General features: G+C 44.9%; 1 pseudogene; it reads left to right on the forward strand.

Annotated features, from left to right (window-relative positions):
* Positions 1–15,633, forward strand: part of LOC107113367 — a 50,560-nt pseudogene extending 34,927 nt beyond the window's left edge.
* The last annotated feature ends 785 nt before the right edge of the window (positions 15,634–16,418 follow it).

Consider the following 16,418-nt stretch of genomic DNA (forward strand, 5'->3'; position numbering starts at 1 on the left):
CCGAAATGACCTCTGAAAAAGGGAACAAAATGCCGGCTTGATTGTACCTATGGTGGGGGGAAATGTTTCTGTAGTTCTCGACTTTAAACATTGATTTATTTATATGCTGCCTCTTCACATAGGTGTTCAGGTCGGTTCAAAAATCAAAACTATACCAGGAAACCCTGAACAATGCCAAAATGATCAATTAAAAAAGCCATAGGGACAAGAAGACGGTGAAACTGCCACTGTGTTGCCTGAGAAATCTCCCCAAACAGCCTTCAGGTTCAGTTTAGTTTATTCTGAATACGGTTCAAGACTGGCACAAGATCAGTTAAGACATTACTTCAAGATCATATGAATATAAATATACAGTATACAATTTTAAAAAGTTTAAAAATAAAACAAATATTACAAATCACCGCATCTAGTTATTAGAATTCAGCTGTGCCCCTTAGTTGCTTCCTTGCGAATTTTACAAGCTGCTGCAAAACATCTGGCACGAGAAAATGTGATCTGAGTCTTTGTGCCTGATAGAAACTTCCTAATAACTTCAGTGACCACAATAGAACAGGCCAAAGATTTACTAAGCAAAGGCAAAATAAACTTTGCTCGAATTTCCTGATAGAAACGGCAGTATAGCAGTTATAAGAACATAAGAGACGCCAATGTTGGATCAGGCCAAAGGCCCATCCAGTCCAACACTCTGTCACACAGTGGCCAAAAATACCAGGTTATCTCAGTCTTCCCATCCCCAAAGGGGCAAACCCTCTCTAACAACAGAATCTTCCTGCATCTCCCCATCACTACGACAAAGGGGAGGATGTCTAAAAGCAAAAGGCAAGCAGCCTGAGCCACCACATTTAGAGTTCTCCAGTGCCAAAAAGTTGGGGGCTCTATTTATGTTCTCCTGCCATTCAATATCCAGTTGCTGTTCAGTCGCACAGTCGAGTCCAACTCTTCGCGACTCCATGGACCACATCACGCCAGGCCCTCCTGTCCTCCGTTGTCCTCCGGAGTTTGCTTAATTTCATGTTCGTTGCCTCGATAACACTGTCTAACCATCTCATCCTTTTCCGTCCCCTTCTTCTTTGACCTTCAATCTTTCCCAGCATCAGGGTCTTCTCCAGTGAGTGCTCCCTTCTCATTTGGTGGCCAAAGTATTTGAGCTTCAGCTTCAGTATCTGGCCTTCCAGTGAACAGTCAGGGTTGGTTTCAATATCCAGTACCCTTTGTTTAACAAGGGCTTTGACCTGATCAAGGCCCATTGCTAAAAGAAGCTTTGTGGGAAATAGACAGCTTGTGGTGAACTGCCTTCACCGATAAGGATCTAAAACCACCCCGAAGAATTAATGAAGTAAAACTATGACGGTTTAGAAGGTTAGAAGTTAGAAGATCATAAAACAGGTTAGAGGTTAGAAGACCATAAAACAGCTAAAACAATAACCTTGTAAGTTAAATTGAAGGTGGAAAGAAGTGTTTTGGCCTGGCTCTGTAACAAGGTAAACTCCAGATGCACTGCAAATGGGGGACATTCCTTAGACAAGTGGCCACCGCTCTAGTCGCAGCCTCCCTCACAGGGCACAGAGTACATGACTTGGGAGGCCAAACCCACCTGTGGGGGTGGAAAGTACACAAACTGTTTGGAGCTAAGATTCGGTCTCTGTCATGACCACTGTTCCCTCTAAGCTGAGTTAGTGTGAGCTAGTTCACAGTTCTTTAGCCTCCAGCTCACACATTTTTGTCTCCCGCTCACACATTGAGCCAGTTTGGTGTAGTAGTTAAGTGTGCAGACTCTAATGTGGGAGAACCGGGTTTGATTCCCCACTCCTCCACTTGCAGCTGCTGGATGACCTTGGGAAAGCCATAATTCTGATGAGCTGTCCTTGAAAGAGCAGTTCTGGAAAGAGTTCTCTCAGCCCCACCTACCTCACAGGGTGTCTGTTGTGGGGAGGGGAAGGGAGTTTGTAAGGCGCTCTGAGACTCCGAGTGAAGGGCAGGGTATAAATCCAGTCTCTTTGTCTCCTTCTTCTTAGCTCAGGAAGGACGGCTCCAGAGCAAACTAACTTATGCAGGAGCCAAATTGCTCGCTCACAACTTTAATGCCAGTAGCTCACAAAGTAGAATTTTTGCTCACAAGACTCCACAGCTTAGAGGGAAGAGAAGAAGAAGAAAGGAGTGGATTTATACCCTGCCCTTCACTCGGAGTCTCAGAGCGCCTTACAAACTCCCTTCCCCTCCCCACAACAGACACCCTGTGAGGTAGGTGGGGCTGAGAGAACTCTTTCCAGAACTGCCCTTTCAAGGACAGCTCTGACAGAACTATGGCTTGCCCAAGGTCATCCAGTAGGTGCAAGTGGAGGAGTGGGGAATCAAACCTGGTTCTCCCAGATTAGAGTCTGCGCACTTAACCACTACACCAAACTGGTCATGACAGTGTACACCTCTGCACTGCAGCCAGCAAAAGGGGTTGATAGCCATCTGAACTGGTTGTTTAATTAAAATATTGTGATAATATGCTGATTATATTTTATCTGTTTTACCTGTTAATGTTGTAAATCGCCCAGTGCCCATTCGCGGGGTTGGGCGATTCATAAACTTAAATAAATAAATAAATAAACTCCCTTTTCAGTGAACGCAGTTCAGTTCTGTAATTAAATATGGACGGCTTCAAAAGGGAATTAGATAAGCATATGGAGCAGAGGTCCATCAGTGGCTATTAGCCACAAGGTATAGATAGGGGCTCTGGGGCAAGTGATGCTCTGTCTTCTTGGTGCTTGGGGGGGGGTCAACAGTGGGAGGGCTTCTAATGTCCTGGCCCCACTGGGTGGACCTCCTGATGGCACTGGTATTTCTGGCCACTGTGTGATACAGAGTGTTGGACTGGATGGGCCTTTGTCCTGATCCAACATTGGCGTCTCTTATGTTCTTATGAATAGAGGAAGTTATTTTCAAAGAGGCCATCTACTCCAACCTCCTGTTTCCTACAGTGACCACCTAGAGTCCATGGGAGGTTCACAAGAAGAGGCGCAGATCCAGAGCATTCCACTTCAGAGAGATACTGCCTCTACACAAGGAGGTTCCACTGGTCTACCTTTTCTACGATGGAACTACCCTCCAAGAAAAAAAAAATCAAGAGCTGATTAAACAGGGCACGATTTGTTTCCCCGTCAAGTGATTTCTCTCATTCATCAAGACCAGTTCATAGCCTTCTTTACTTGATTCTGCTTTTGCCTGAAGGTCTTACCTGTCTTTTCTCTTTATTCTAGAGGCCGATGGACCCAAAAACAAGACCCAAAAACGGCAGAAAAGAATCATTGGAACAAAATGGAAGAGGGGGGATGAATCCTTTCCTCAGGGTGCTGAATCCCAGGTGTTTGATAGACACCAAATAATTAACACAGGAGAGAAACCTCGTGTAAGGTTGGAGTGTGGAAGGAGCTCTGCCCAGAACTTCATCCTTCCTGTTCATCAGCAAATCCACACAGAGAAATCATATAAGTGTCTGGAGTGTGGAAATGGCTTTTCTCAGAGTGACACCCTATCTGCTTATCAACATATCCACACAGGGGAGAAACCATATAAATGCCTGCAGTGTGGAAAGAGCTTTCCTCAAAGTTCACATCTTACTGTCCATCAACGGATCCACACTAGGGAGAAACCATATGAATGCTTGGAGTGTGGAAAGAGCTTTGCGTCAAGGTCAGTTCTTACTAAACATCACCGTATCCACACAGGGGAGAAACCATATAAATGCCTGCAGTGTGGAAAGCAGTTTGCTCAGAGTTCACATTTTAATATCCATCAACGTATCCACACTGGGGAGAAACCATATAAATGCCTGCAGTGTGGAAAGAGCTTTTCTCGGAGTGACAGCCTAATTGCTCATCAAAGAATCCACACAGGGGAGAAACCCTATAAATGTTTGGATTGTGAAAAGAGCTTTGCTTGGAGTTCACTGCTTACTAAACATCAACGTATCCATACTGGGGAGAAACCATATGAATGCTCAGAGTGTGTAAAGAGCTTTGCTTCGAGTTCAGATCTTAAATCCCATCAACGTATTCACACAGGGGAGAAACCATATGAATGCTCAGAGTGTGTAAAGAGCTTTGCTTCAAGTTCAGATCTTAAATCCCATCAACGTATCCACACAGGGGAGAAACCATATAAATGTTTGGATTGTGGAAAGTGCTTTGCTCAGAGTTCACACCTTATATCCCATCAACGTATTCACACAGGGGAAAAACCATATAAATGCTTGGATTGTGCAAAGAGCTTTGCTCAGAGTTCATCCCTTACAGCTCATCAACTTATCCACACTGGGGAAAAACCATATAAATGCTTGGATTGTGAAAAGAGCTTTGCTCGGAGTTCATCCCTTATGGCTCATCAACATATCCACACTGGGGAGAAGCCATATAAATGCTTGGATTGTGAAAAGAGCTTTGCTTGGAGTTCACTGCTTATGAAACATCAATGTATCCACACGGGAGAAACCATATAAATGCTTGGAGTGTGGAAAGAACTTCGCTCAGACTTCAGATTTTATTACCCATCAACGTATCCACACTGGGGAGAAACCGTAAAATTTCCTGGGCTAAAATAAGAGCTTTGCTCAAAAGGCGAATCTTAAGGTACACCCAATAATTCACCCTGGAGAGCAACCATGTAAATACTAGGCCATGTTTCTTATCAAAGAATACACACAGGAGAGGCACTTTCCCTCTGCATCGCTTGCCATTCCGGGCTTCTTGGGAGTAAACTTTGGCTTCCATTACTAGTAGCATAGGAATGTTACCAAGTTTATCTGTACCAGGAAGTTCCATATTTCCCTAATTTTTGTCACTGCGCCTCCCTCTGTTGTGCTGAAGCTGGTGGCCACTCCCAGATCTTATACAGATATCCATGACAGCAGTAGAAAACAGCAAGAATCCAGTAGCACCTTAAAGACTAACATAATATGTGGCAGGGTAGGAGCTTTTGTGAGTCACTGATCCCTTCTTCTGTTTCTGAAGAAGTGAGCATTGACTCGCAAAAGCTCATACCCTGCCATGTATTCTATTAGTCTTTAAGGTGCTACTGGACTCTTGCTCTTTTCTGCTGCTACAGACAGACAAACACGGCTACCCATCTAGATCTCCACGATTGCACAGATTAATGGTGTGGCCTCATTTGGTCTGGTCACTTTAACTCAAAAAGGACATCGCGGAGCTGGAAAAGTACAGAAGAGGGTAACCAGATTATTGGGGGTTGGAGCACCTTCCCTATGAAAAAAGACTGAAGAGCCTGGGACTTCTCAGTTTAGAAAAGAGAAGATTAAGGGGAGACCGGGTAGAGTTTTATAAAATCATGGCTAATTTTGAATCTCTTTGTTCCTTCTGGAATCTTCAGTGTTCCATCCTTTATTTCCATTGGTGATCGTCTCCAGGCTACTGCTAGTTTCCTGAAGTGATGTTCTGATTTCCTCATTTGACAGGAAATGGCTATTGATAGGAAAAGCAGGATTTTTTGTTGTTGTTCAGCCGCACAGTCGAGTCCGACTCTTCGCGATCCCATGGACCACATCACGCCAGGCCTTCCTGTCTTCTGGCGTCCTCTGAAGTTGGCTCAATTTCATGTTCGTTGCATCTCTGACACTGTCTAACCATCTCATCCTTTGCCGTCCCCGTCTTCTTTGACCTTCAATCTTTCCCAGCATCAGGGTCTTCTCCAGGGAGTGCTCCCTTCTCATTGGGTGGCCAAAGTATTTGAGCTTCAGGTTCATTATCTGGCCTTCCAGGGAACAGCCAGGGTTGATTTCTTTTAGGATTGACTGATTTGATCTTCAAGGGATACTCACCTGACCTGGATAGCCCAGGCAAGCCCGATCTCATCAGATCTTGGAAGTTAATCAGGGTCAACTCTGGCAAGTTCTTGGGTGGGAGACCTCCTTGGAATACCAGCAGTTAGGAGGCAGGGACAAGCTTTATTCAGACATCTCTCTAAATATCCTCCAGGCCCCCAGGCTATCCAGCTCCCTAAGAATGTGAATTTCTGAGATACTGCCTTTCCCTGTGTCCCAGACTTGAAAAATAAACTGACAAATAGGCTCTACTTGTTTAAAGACAGGGCAATCATGGATGGATAAACAGCGAGCAAACAGATGAGGACTGCAGATGGGCAGCCGTGTTGCTCTGTCCATTACAAAATGAAACAAAAATTCAGTATTGAATAATAACATTTATGGTGTTGGAGCTCCCCAACTGGGGTCTGACTTAGCCAGGGATGATGTCACCTTACTAACATACCCCTCTCTCTCACACACATATCCCAAAAGCATTGTTTGCTTTTAAGTAGATCTCAGTCCACTGATTCCACTTCATATATTCCTGACCAAGCTCCTAAGCAGGAAATTCTTCGGTCAACAGCAGGGTTGGAAACAGAAGTAAGGGTGCCAGGTCTGGGTTGGAAAATACCTGGAGACTTTGGGGGTGGATCCGGGAGAGGGTGGGGTTTGGGGAGGGGCCTCAATGTGGTACAAAGCCGTAGAGTCCACCTTTCAAAGCAGCCATTTTCTCCAGGGGAGCTGATCTCTGTCCGCTGGAGATCAGTTGAAAAAGCGGGAGACCCCCAGGCCCCACCTGGAGGCTGGCAACCCTAGTTGGAAGAAACTTCGGGGGTCATCTAGTCGAGCTTCGAGGAGGAGGACAGCTCACAGAGGATTCTCAGGAGGGCTTCCAGCCAGGCTCTGACCAGACATAGACCTGCTTAGCTTCCCCAGGATTGCTGCATCAGCTTTTCAGATGTACCCTTGGAACAACATGGCGAGGAAAAGTTGTGAGAACCAAAAAAAAAGAACACCACTTGGCAAAAACAACTTACAAGCAAATAAGCAACCAGCAAGATTATTTGCTTGTAAGTTGTTTTTGCCAAGTGGTGTTCTTTTTTTTGGTTCTTACATTGTACACTGGCTTCCCCCCCCCCTTTTTTTGGCTGAGGAAAAGTTGTGGGCAGGGACGAAGTGGACCCCAGAACTTTCAGCCCGACTCCCTCCCATGCACCTCCTCCCCCACCCCCAATCAAGCCACCCCACCCAGAACAAACTCTTTTCTTGGGCGGGGGGCACCACAGCCACTTCAGGGGGGAAATGCTTTACGTCGTCGCTCAAGCCAGTGAGCCCGGCCAGAACCTTCTCCAGTTCTGTTCATCTCCACTTAGTTTTTAGTGTTATGTCCGCTGACCGCCACTAGGCGACAGATATGTGCTTTAACTTGAGTCCTAAGAACAATAGGGACTAGGCTCCTGGACTGTTCCTTAGGGAACCAACAGGACCATTGGGACGTTTAAACCCGCCAATAGTACCTAGGGGTGTCTTTTAGGTACTGTATATAGTGGGCCACCAGGCCGTTGTAAGTTCGTTCTAGTTGTGTTCAGTAAACCATGCTTATAATTACACCGTCTCTGTGATCTTTGGAACCCACCACACAACACTTAGGAGCTGCGGTGGCTCAAGTGGCTAAGACGCTGAACGGCAGGCTGTGGAAGGTCAGTAGTTCAGCAGTTGGAGACCTGAGTGTGCCGCATGACGGAGTGAGCTCCCGTCTCTAGTTCCAGCTCCTGCCAACCTAGCCCTTCGAAAGCAAGAAATTGCAAGTAGATAAATAGGTACCACTTTGGTGGGAAGGTCACAGCGTTCCCTGCGCCTTGGTGTTTAGTCATGCCGGCCACATGACCATGGAAACGTCTTCAGACAGCGCTGGCTTTGAAACGGAGATGAGCACCGCAACCCTAGAGTCGGACTCGACTGGCTTTCGAGCAAGCGAAACCTTTACCTTTACGCAACACTTAGAGAACAGAAGATGCTTTCCCCCAGCATATGCAGAGGGATTCCTTTGCATCCAGTGAAGCCATCCTGGCTGCCTTCCCTCCTCCCATTCTGCACCTCAGGATCCCCCTCCCAGACTCTTAGAGACCAGTTGCAGCCGGGAAAGGGGTCGAATCCTGTCTTCTCCTTTGCTGCACTTTGCAGGGAAATCGGAGGGAAGGCTTGCTGAGCAAACAGCTGCACCCTCTGGCGGGGCGCAGCCAGGAGGGCGGTCCTTTTTGCCTTCTGGCGAGAGAGTCAATCTAAGGGTTAAACGGACAGAGTCTCCATGTCTAGAGAGGCACCGACTGAGGAGGCGACGTGACGCCGCAGTCACTTCCTGATCCACTGCCCACTGTCCCAAGTGCATGGTGATCGGCTGGTTAATGCTGAGGTGGAGATAGGCGAGCGCCAACGGATTTTTTTTTTTTTTAAGGTAAGCAATAGAAGAATATTTCCGTTGCCGAATTCCCTCCGTGTTGTTCCCCCCCCCCAACCATAATATTTTATTGAATTACAAAATAAAGCAGAATAACAATATGTAGGTTCTCAAGTTTTACAGAAAAAATACTCAAAGGTGAATCAGATAATATACAAGCTTCCGATATAATTTACATAAACACAGAAATTAGCGAATTAGCCTAATAATAACAGTGTATATTTAGCCTTATGGATAGCTTCCCAGTCAAAGGTCTCGAAGGTTAACTTATCAGTAATAGGATACCATTTTCCAGTTGGATTAAGCATTTCACATTCATTTGGTTGACAGCGGAAATCGTGCAGAGGGGTGGCCCGTCGTGTTTGGGGTGTTCCAAAGATTCCCAGCACCGTTTATCAGCCAGACTCTAGAGTTTAGCAGTAAGACTTCCTTGACGTTATTAAGAGACGGATTCCAGTTTTCCAGGAGTTTTTCCACCTGCTCTTGGGAAGCTCCACTTCACTGGAAGCAGAGCTTAGTTCTTCCTGTAATTTGGTAGATGCCTATTCTGCTTCCCCTCCCCACCTGCATCCGTCTGCTGTCTCCAGACACTCACAGCCAATGTTCCAAGTTGTGGAGTCTTGTGAGCAAAAATTTTCCTTTGTGAGCTACTGGCATTAAAGTTGTGAGCCAGCGATTTGGCTGCTGCAGAAATTAGTTTGCTCTGGAGCCCTCCTTCCTGAGCTAAGACAAAAGTCTGTGAGCAGGAGGCTAAAAAACTGTAAGACCTTAACTGCAGGCTGTGGAAGGTCAGTAGTTCAGCAGTTCGAGACCCGGGTGCATGATGGAGTGAGCTCCCATCTCTAGTTCCAGCTCCTGCCAACCTAGCAGTTCGAAAGCAAGAAATTGCAAGTAGATAAATAGGTACCACTTCAGTGGGAAGGTAACAGCGTTCCGTGCGCCTTGGTGTTTAGTCATGCCGGCCACATGACCACAGAAACGTCTTAGGACAGCACTGGCTCTTCGGCTTTGAAACGGAGATGAGCACCGCAACCCTAGAGTCGGAGTCGACTGGCTTTCGAGCAAGGGAACCTTTACCTTTACTAGCTCACACTAACTCAGCTTAGCGGGAACACTGCTCACAACATGGCCCATTTTTTTGGCATTTTGTTGTGATTCTTGCCCTCCGCCTGGAATTGTTGTGGGGCAGGTGGGGCCTGGCTGTCAAAAGGATAACTGCTGGTCCTTCACCCAGTTGTTTAAAATGTATACAATTGTATTTCTTCCTTGTCAACACTTATTCTACCTTATAATCCTTTTCCACAATAATGCATATAATAATGTGGATATTTCAATCATACAATAAGCGGGAAACAAAAGAGTTATTTTCTAACATACAATAATGCTCCCAATTTTGATGGTATCTCAAAATGAGACACGGTAAAGTGAATCATATAACAAGTAAACAATAGTCCATTTCCAACACTTAATAACAATATAGATAAATGTTATTGATCCAGAGTTCCATTTCTTGTCACAAACAAATTTACAATATGACACTAAAGACTACTAATGTGCCATTAGAGACCACTGACAAGATTCCTAGGTTTCTTTCTCATTGTGGAAAATCTTTTCTGAGTGCGTCAATATCAGTAGCACATTCAACTGGAACTAATACAATAATAAACATTTTAATATCTGAGCTGTGCTTTCATGATAGAAAAAGAAATTATGTTTAAACTCACCCAATATTTTTCTTTATGTTCTATATCAAGAAATAACCATGTCTTTTCTCTTGATGCAGTTGGCAAAAGGTTATCGCATTTCAGAGGAACCACTCCCTATTCATAAATCAAGCAAAGACACTTGCTAGCATTTGTGTTGTGTAATTACCTGTTACTTTAAAGGAGTTCTTCCACACTGAATCTGTTTAAATTAAAACTGGATAATTCTAAAGACTAAGTCCATACTCTTTATGTGCCCTGAATTGTTAAATCTTGTTGTTGCAATAATATTTGTTGTGTATTCATGATATTATAAGGTTGTGCTTCTGTCACGACAGCACAGTTGAGATATTAAAATATTTATCATTATATTAGTTCCAGTTCAATGTGCTACTGATATTAATGCACTCTGAAGAAGATAGTCCGCAACGAGAAAGAAACCTAGGAATCTTGTCAAAAGAAGAACTGGCTCAGTGGTCAGTGGTCTCTAGTGGCACATTAGTAGTCTTTAGTGACATACTGTAAATTTGTTTGTGACAAGTAATAGAACTATGGAGCAATAACATTTATATATATTGAGTGTGGGAAATGGAATATTGTTTACTTGTTATATGATTCACTTTACCGTGTCTCATTTTGAAATACTGTCAAAAATTGCGAGCATTATTGTATGTTAGAAAAGAAATCTTTTGCTTCTCACTTATTGTATGATTGAATGGATGCTCCTTCACTGGACGTTTTCAAGCGGAGGCTGGACAACCATCTTTCAGGTATGTTGTAGGCAGTGTTCCCTCTAAGCTGAGTTAGTGTGAGCTAGCTCACAGTTTTTTAGCCTCCGGCTCACAAATTTTTTTCTCAGCTCAGGAAGGGTGGCTCCAGAGCAAACCGATTTGTGCCGTAGCCAAATCGCTCGCTCATAGCTTTAATGCCGGTAGCTCACAAAATGGAATGTTTGCTCACAAGACTCCACAGCTTAAATGGAGCATTGGTATGTAGGGCTATCTTTCAGCTGTGCTCCTGCAGAGTGCAGGGGGTTGGACTAGATGACCTGCAAGGTCCCTTCCAACTCTAACATTCTATGATTCTATGCACATTGTTATATGCATTATTGTGGAAAACAATTATAAGGCAGAATAAGTGTTGACAAGGAAGAAATACAATTGTATACATTTTAAACAACAAGTTGACTTTAATATATAAAGTTGGACTGAACGGTTATATACACAGTATTCATCTCGTGGGTCTATTCTTCTATACTGTGTCCCTTTATTATTTTGGTCCTTCACCCAGAGCAAGGCTGAATTTTCCCTTGTGTCCTGGTCTTGCCCACATGCAAGGAGATTCTGGGGTTTGTTAGCGGCATTTCTGTCCTTGTTTTTCAATTTCCTGTTCCTTGCATTACAGAGTTCTTCCTTCTTAGTTTTTTGAATTCTGGAGAAAGACCACAGTGTTGTATATGATAACCGTATCAAGACTGGACTTGTTAACATTGTGGAAGCAAACAGTTATCCAAAACAAGGGTGCAAGGATAGCTGGTACCATGAGCCAAGACAGCGAGAATCGTATTTCCCCCAATGGAACTGAAATGCAAAATATTTGGAAAGTACAGAATGCCATACAAGTAACTTTTTCTCCCTCCAGGTGGTGCCGTAAGACCAAGGATACGTTCTTTGCCATCTCTTTTGGGGAAAGAGAAAGCCACTTCTGTGCACCTTAAGGGGGTAAGTGTGGAACTATGGATCATGCCCCCTGGGTGCTTCCCCCACCCTCCCTAAGCTAAGGAGAATCTCTCTCTGTCTCCTTCCCTCAGCTGCTATCTGTGCTGCTCACTGGGCAGAAAACGAAAGCATCTGAGGGAGGTTTGAGTCCTGAATGTTACATCTTATTATAGTCTTTTTAGATTGTCCTCAGTCAGGGAAGGATTATTACATTCTCTATGAAGATAGTGGGTGTCTCTCCCCCCCCCCCACTTTCAGGGCCTGGTGACCTTTGAGGAGGTGTCCATTCATTTCACTGAGGAGTGGGCTCTGCTGGATCCGGACCAACGGAAGCTTCACCAGGAAGTCATGGAAGAGAATCGTCAGAATGTGGCCGCTCTGGGTAAGGCTCCCCTTTCTCTTGATTCCCAGATGCTGAAGGCAGAAATCATTCCTTCCAAGAAGGACCCCAGTCCTGACCCAGATGGTCCAGGCTGGCCCAATCTCATTGGAAGCTGAGCAGGGTGTGTCCTGCTCAGAATTTGGGTGGGAGACTGTCAGGCCTCAACCTGCCTTGGTGCAGTAACATCACCAAGCTTGACCTGGGTTTGGCCTCACTAACTCCCTGAGTAACACTAGCTCCCGACATATTTATTTCCTTCACTATGTTTTCTTCTGGAATTAAAGCCTCCCCATAAAGCAAAGGAAGGCTCTTATTGAAGAAATTCAAAAAAAGGTATATAAACAAGTCATATAGTTCAGTGTGGGTGAAATGCACGGAATAGCAAAACTGACCAGCGACACTTTCTTCCTGGAGTCCAAGCTCAGTGCAGTTGGTTCTCAAAGCAAAGTGTCTCAGAAGACAATAAAATTATTTTCTTGACAGCAAGGAGGAATAGGAAGGAAAGGGTAAAAAGGGAAGATTCTTCTCTCTAAACACGCTCATGTAAACATTCTTCTCTCTAACCATACTCATAGACAAAGGCTGGACATAACTTCCTCACTTCCTCGTCCAGTCTCTGAGCACTATTCATGGAAATTTCCAGGCTGAGAGTGAGTCTCCCCACCCCACCAGCTGCACGGCTGAGTGGTGTGAGCTAATTAAGAGGCCTCAGTGGGAGTGCCAGTGTGTGTGGGGGGGGAGGTGGAGGTGGCAGACACCTGCAAAGAATCAGAGAACAGTGAACTTAGAGGGAAGTGGCTTCTCAGGTGGCTTCTCTCTTGCCAGAGACCACCAAGAAAATCCAGAGTCACTGCAGAGAGGCAGGCAGTGGCGAAGCACCTCTGAATGTCTCTTGCTTTGGAATCCCGACACTGTTGCCCTAAGTGGGCTGCGAAAGAATGGCACTCTCCAGCCCCACCACCAATAGCGACCCTAATAGGGGTCTTCTAAAGGAGAATGTCAGTGGAGGAGTGGAGGGGGTGCACACGCAGGCAAGGGAAGGGTTTTTGCACACTTACTGAACTCTGTTAGTATTAGCCCTCTTGAAGCCGTCCATGCTTGAAGCCGCCACCACCTCCTGTGGCAGGGAATTCCATGTGTTAATCACTATTTGGGTGAAGGAGTACTTCCTTTTATCCGTTCTAACCCGACCACTCAGCAATTACTTAATGCAGTTCTGCCGGTAAGGCAGAGATGTTCTGCCAGGCATTTGGTTGAGGACAGAAATGGCGTCCATCTGCCTGCCACTCCCCCCCCGCCCCTTATTTATATGCTGCCTCTCCACAGACCTGTTGAACTTGGCTCAAAAATCAAAATGATACCAGAAAATCCTAAATATTGCTTAAATGATCAATTTAAAAAAGCCAAGGGCACAAGAAGACGGTAACGCAGCCACTGAGTGTCCTGAGAAATCAACCGAAACAGTCCTCACGTTAGAGGACCGTAAAACAGCTAAAATGCTAAACTTCTAACTTAAAACCCACTTGGAAAGAAATGTTTTGGCCTGGCTCTAAAAAGATAGGAAGGTGAACTCCAGGTGTGCTTCAAATGGGGGACACTCTCAAGACACTCTCTTGTCACCCCTGCCTCAGCTCCACAGTCCGGGTCACAGAACCCAGGGCTTAGGAGGCCAAATTTACCTGTGGGTGGAAAGTACATTGAGCATTATAAGTCTGGAGCTCAGATTGGGTCTCTGTCGTGAGGGTGTAAAGCTCTGCTTCTAACTGACTCTCTGGTGAATGCAATTCAGTTTTGTCCTTGAACAAGGAAGCGATTTGGGAGAGACCATCTAGTCCAGCTTCCCGTTTCCCACAGTGGCCATCCTGAGTCCCTGGAAGATTCACAAGAAGAGGAGCATATTCAAAGCATCCCTCTTCAGAGAAATGCTGCCTTCTAACCAGGAAATTTCACTGGTCTATCTTGTCTCCAATGGAACTACCCAACGAGGAAGAATGAAGAGCTGATTAATACAGGGCAGGATTTGTTTCCTTGTCAAGTGATTTTTCTGTCCTGTCATTAGCAAGAACAGTTAATGGCCTACTTTACTTGCTTCCACTTTTGCCTGAGCATCTTACCTGTCTTTTCTCTTTATTCTAGAAGCTGATGGACTGCAGAAAAAAATCAAGGAAGAACCACAGCACCACATACTTGAGAAAAAACAGCAGAAAAAAATCAGTGGAACAAAATGGAAGAGTGGGGATGAATCGTCTCCTCTGTGTACTGAATCTTGGGTGCTCGATAGACACCGAAGAATTAACACAGGCGAGAAATGTTATAAATGGTTGGAGTGTGGAAGGAGCTCTGCTCAGAGTTGCATCTTTGCGGTTTATCAACAGATCCACACAGGGGAGAAACCATATAAATGTTTAAAGTGCGGAGATACCTTTGCTCAGAGTTCACATCTTACCACCCACCAACGAATCCACACAGGAGAGAAACCATATAAGTGCTTAGAGTGCGGAGATACCTTTGCTCAGAGTTCACAGATTATTAACCATCGACGAATCCACACAGGGGAGAAACCATATAAATGCTTGGAGTGTGAAAAGAGCTTTTCTCAGAGCAGCAGCCTAACTGCTCATCAACGTATCCACATTGAGGAGAAACCACATAAATGCTTGGATTGTGGAAAGAGATTTGATTATAGTTCACACCTTACTATACATCGACGAATCCACACAGGGGAGAAACCATATGAATGCTCTGAGTGTGGAAAGAGCTTTGCTCAGAGTTCACAGCTTACTAACCATCGAAGAATCCACACTGGGGAAAAACCATATAAATGTTTGGAGTGTGGAAAGAGCTTTTCTCAAAGTAGCAGCCTAACTGCTCATCAACAAATCCACATTGTGGGGGGGACAACATAAACACTTGGAATGTTGAATGAGCTTCCCTCAAAAGGCATATCTTAAGGTACACCTAAGAATTCACCCAGGTGAGAAATTGGATAAATGCTAAGCCATATTTCGCATCAAAGAATTCACACAGGACAGAAACCATAGATGTAGAAAAGAGCAGTAGTCCAGTAGAAAAGAGCAATAGTCTAGTAGCATGAGACTAACAAAAGATTAATATGACAAAATTGAAGATTGATGGGCAGAGAGTAATTAATACTGAGAGTAATTAACAGCCAATTGCCTCACTTCAAAGAATAAGATGCTGTAAGATTGCCTCCATTCTTGAGAGGAGACGGATGGAGTGTAATGACAGGGTCTCAGTTGATTACTCTCAGCATTCCACAAGTAAGGATACATATGATCTGCCCATCAGACTCCAATTTCGACATATTTATTTCCTTCACTATGTTTTCTCCTGGAATTAAAGGCAAGCAAAGGGTAACCATATTAACTAAGCTTATTATTCCTGTTTGGTCCTTGAATCTGTTAAACACCTTCATTATGTTGTATGCTAATTTACTGCTCACCTCTACGTATAGGTATGGACTGCTAATTTCCATTTCATTTTATCTGAAGACGTGCACATGCATGTGGAAGCTTATCCCTTGAATAAAATTTTGTTGGATAGGAGGTGCCACAGGACTCACACTTTGATATTTAATGATCGTTTGATGACAGAATGAGTAGTTCTGCCTCCTGCCAAACCAGCGGCAGTTACACTGGATGAAGTAATGGAGAGAGTAATCAGTTTGGTGTAGTGGTTAAGTGTGCGGACTCTAATCTGGGAGAACCGGGTTGGATTCCCCACTCCTCCCCTTGCACCTGCTGATGTGACCTTGGGTCAGCCACAAGCTCTGGCACAGCTGATGCTGAAAGAGCAGTTTGTGTCAAGTTCTCTCAGCCCCACCCACCTCACAGGGTGTCTGTTGTGGGGAGGGGAAGGGAAAGGAGTTTGTAAGCCGCTCTGAGACTCCAAGCGAAGGGTGGGGTATAAATCCAATCTCTTCTTCTTCTTCGTTATGCCAAACTACATCTAAAATTTTATTCATAACAAACATCGTACCCTGCCTTTTCCCTGGTGGGGACTCAAAGTACCTAACGCTGTGCTCCTCTCCATTTTATCCTAAGATCAGCCATGCCGAGAGGTAGGTTAGGCTGAAGATGGGAGACTAGGCCCATCCAGTCCAACACTCTGTGTCACACAGTGGCCGAAATATCAGTGCCATCAGGAGGTCCACCAGTGGGGCCAGGACATTAGAAGCCCTCCCACTGTTGACCCCCCCAAGCACCAAGAAGACAGAGCCCCTATCTATACTTTGTGGCTAATAGCCACTGATGGACCTCTGCTCCATATGCTTATCTACTTCCCTTTTGAAGCCGTCCATGCTTGTAGCCGCCACCACTTCCTGTGGCAG

This window comes from Gekko japonicus, unplaced genomic scaffold (genome assembly GCF_001447785.1).
Source record: "Gekko japonicus isolate JY-2015 unplaced genomic scaffold, Gekko_japonicus_V1.1 scaffold1614, whole genome shotgun sequence".
NCBI lineage: Eukaryota > Metazoa > Chordata > Lepidosauria > Squamata > Gekkonidae > Gekko > Gekko japonicus.